Below are 4,423 nucleotides of genomic sequence, written 5' to 3' on the forward strand. Positions count from 1 at the left end.
CACCATGTGGGCTATTGAAGACGAGCAACGCTATGCAGGGTGCAATGAAGGAAATTTTGCCAGGACAGTGGCATTAGCCTGCTCTTTTTCGATTTCCAACTGTCGAGGGATCTCGGTTAATTGTCCTGTCCGAACGACTTGACGCTTTTTCAGCCCCTCTTACCTGCATCACTGAAACCCGGGAAACCGGCTAGAAGAATGCGAATTTATTATCTCAGCCTATGCCGGGATTTAACCCTGGACCTTCAGGTTAGCGAACAAGCGTCTAACTCACTGAACCACCACGGCTCCAACGTGAGATTCTTGAAAGGGATGAATTTCCCCATGGCGCCGTCACTGTTTATATGTATATCTTAAAGAAATTGGTAAACCTGTCCCTTTAAAGCGATTTAAGTTTATGAGGTACCCGGTATATCATACTTTATAACTATTACCAACGTTGAAACAATAACTATTTACTTGAACCTTACCAACACTCCTACAAAATACTCCTTTATAAAGGGGCCGTATTGGATTACATGGGAGGGCCCAAGGTCGTATTTAAATATGAATAAAATATACCGAATATATGTGCACGTTTATATGTGTCTATATGTGGACTCTCTGAAAGCGTTGCAATATGACATCGACAGTAGCTCAACTACCATAGGGACAGGTTGAACCATGTCAACCATAATTTACATTAACTACAGACTGAAGATATTTAATTCAACACAAAATCTGAGCCTCAGCACCAATTCATTCCTGGCGACGGGGCTGTGATTAACCAGAGTTCCTTAATCTATGTCAAATTTCCGATTTCTAAAATACCCAACATAACCAAGTTCAGCTACTATACTACATCACACATGTTTTCAATAAATCAATCAAAAAAGTTATTATTGGGCCTATTTATTTTCGACGGTTTTAAACTTTTTGTAAAACATTTTTTATGTTACTCAAAAAATTAAGAATCTTTTATTAATTCGTTTTGTAAACATAATTTTAGAAGCAAAAGCACAGCCGAACTAAAAAATTTATAATGCTACTTTTATGTTGCTCAAAATTAAGAATCTTTTATTTATTCGTTTCGTAAACATAATTTTCGATTCAAAACCACAGTTGAACTCTTCAGTAAAAGAGGCAAAAAAGGTTAAGTACAGATGACACAATTTTGGAACCTAATATTTTCTTCTTCTTGTAGTATGTTTTCTTTTCCATAAAAAACATTTTGTTGAACATTCCGATACAAATTCAGACGTCAACTTCGTGTTTTGGGGCAATAATCTTAGGCTACTTCACGAAAGCAGTCGTGGTTTTGAGAATAAATTTGCTGTACCTCTAGAGTCAAAAAACTCAATTACAAAATCGCCGTGGTAAAGTTATTGATAACGTAAACACTGATTATTCCAGTTGATTGCTTTATGAAGTGCTGGACTCAAATTGATAGACTACCCTTTACTGCTAATACTCTATAATATCTCGACACAATAGTTTCACAAGCAGAAGGCAAATCAACACAATAGACGCCTGTAGTAAAATGTTTAGCTACAAAGCAGTCTATTGAATTGAGAGGATATGAAGCAGAAAACAGTCCTTTCATAAGAAAAACCTACAACATTACAGAGTCAAGAACTTCATTGAATCAACAAGCAAATAATCTAAAGAGCTCTCTCTCTTACCTTGAGTGGTTAGAAACAGCGACGTCGAGCCAACGGTTAGCCATAACCATAGAGACATTGTCTGCAGTTGATGTTTGAGAGGGGGGTCGTCAGATCCACCGCACCCCTCAGACTTGCCCCTAAAATATCCGTGGTCCTTATTAATATAGAGAGAACAGTAAATGTTTATACAGAGATACATGTATTATAACTAAAAGGCTGAATAGTAAACCGATCCATTAGCTGGAGATGGGAAAGATAACGAATGGGCCTATTTGATTGGTTACAAGCCGCGACAGTTTTGTGTATCGTGCTTGGTTTGTATAGTGTAAAACAGTGGTAGTAGGATATTGTATTGTTTAGATGCTATATTAGCCTTCTCTCTAGTATTTATACATTCAAAATTATTGTTAGCAATATGTTTTAAGGAAATAAATTAAAACGTGGGGGAGGGGAGACTTGGTGGGGTTGGGGTAGGGTGTGAGGGTGAGGTAAGGGGCATTCGATTTTTGATAGTACATTGACAATGAACATTTTAATAAATAATGTTTAATGAACTTTATTTCCAAAAGATTTCCTATTTTCAAAGATTGTATCATAAATCATAAACTACAGTACGATTGGTCAAACAGATGACGAATCTGTCCGCTTAAAGTAATAGGTTCGCCATTTTCTTGACCAGTCATAGCTTAGTCTCAGAAACTGTAAGTTTTTCAGCTGAGATAACCAGTTATAGTTACAACTCACCGTCAAAATTTGAGCCTTCAAATCCATGTTATCCGCGTTTTGCAAGTTAAAAAGACGGCTCATCTTTTCTTGACTGTGTCATATACAAAAGACATAATATATAGAAATAGAGAGTAAATTCCTAGTTAAAGGTATTATTGAAGGTATTGGGTGATTTTTGTACAATCAAGACTAAAATCAACCCGAAAATTGTGAATTTGTCCCTTTACGATTGCAGGAGAAAACAAAATGGAAAAACTAGGCTTTATTAAGGCTATGTAGTTCAATAGCTCCAAAATCTTATATATTTACAACCCTTCAGTGGCTCGACTACCTCGAGGACTCCTAGGGGGGCCTCGACACTCCCTCCGCCTAAAATAATGTAGGGGAGGAGCCTCAAACCACTTAAGTTTCTAGTTGAGCTACTGCAACCTAAACTGGTGTAGTTACGGAGATACAATCAAGACCAATTATGGCCACCGAGTAAAAACTCGCTGTCTGACTGTCTAAGCCGAGACCTTTTCCCTGAAATGGTTTTCTCATTTCGATTCTCTTATTTCATATTATTGGCCTCACCAGATCAAAATCTGTTCTGCATAAATTCTACCCCACAGGGGAGCCATAAATACGTCTGGATAACAGGTTAACAGTCGTCTCAATGTTATCTTTTTCTCATTTATAAACGAGTTTCCAAAATGATGGCGGTGTTTCTCTCTAGAAATAAGGGCGCACTTCAGTGGTTACTACCATAGGGACTGGTTGAACCAAGTTCAACCCATAAGGGGCCCCGACCCCCGCAGAACAAAATACAAAATGAAAAACAAATTTCCAAAGTAAGAATCTAAATGGTTAAATACACAATATAAAATGGTTGATTACTTAAGCTAAGGCACTACCAAGGTCTCAGAATACAAGAGAAGATATGTTGGGGAAAAAACATTCACGAGGGAGGGGCCTTAAACCTCCAACCCCCTTCCCCTACCCAGGTCCATGGGCCCCTACTCATCTAGTCGATGATTTATATGAAATCTAAATGAAAATAACAGTTTTAGAAAGTACATTGTGGAATATGTATTTATTAGAGGGACAGTTGCGCCATTTTGGGAGAGGGGGGGGGGGGGGGGGGGGATATACTAGTCTTGATTATATGTAAATAGTCTTCAGAAGTACTAGAAATGTACGAAAATTGCATCATACTCACTATTTCTATAATGTCTTTTCTATATATCACAGAGTTTCATAAATTAACGAGTCGTTATTTCAACATTCAATCGCAGATAATTCTGGACAAACATGGAATTGAATGCTCAAATTTCAACGGTGACCTGTGAACACTATTACTGATTAGCTCAGCTAAAAAAAAAATCCCGTTCTTGAGACAAATGTATTATTAAGTCTTTGAATGGCATTTAGCAATTGTGAGTACGATATATAGACACAGCTTTATGGAACAACAATCACTGGTTAAAGTTTTATGCAACGTTTCGACGTGTTTTCCCCGTCGTCCTCAGGCACATGTGTATTATTGATAAAAAAAATGATTTACTAGTCCCTTAAAGAACCCACTTGCGTCATTACGTCATTTCGTCATTATCTCGTCATCTATTTTCAAATCATTGCCTCAGGAGACCTACGAAAAAGGCGGCCATTTCGTCATCAGGTCGATATCATATCATAACTGCCGAAAAAAGACTTCCTTTATATCAAACGCACCGGTAGTTTAGTCGCCTTCAAATCTAATATCTCGGAACGAGTTTTAATATTCCTAGTCTATCTTTATTCAATTGAGGAACTGAATTTAACTGTTTCTACCGGGAGACGGTTTAATACTGGATAAGTAGACCGAGTCTACCACTATTAGCATTGATTAAAGAGCATCAAGCCATCTTATTCTTGCCAAAACAATCACCCAGACTCATTTGCCTGCCAATCATTCGCTACAATTGGAACCAACTTGGCGAGTATAGTCCACTTTTCTCATCTGATCCGTCATAGAATCAGTTATTTTGTCTCCAGTGGTCTCGATTGCTTCAAATAACCCGATAGTCCGAAAAACC

The sequence above is a fragment of the Lottia gigantea genome, assembly GCF_000327385.1.
Source record: "Lottia gigantea unplaced genomic scaffold LOTGIsca_203, whole genome shotgun sequence".
NCBI lineage: Eukaryota > Metazoa > Mollusca > Gastropoda > Lottiidae > Lottia > Lottia gigantea.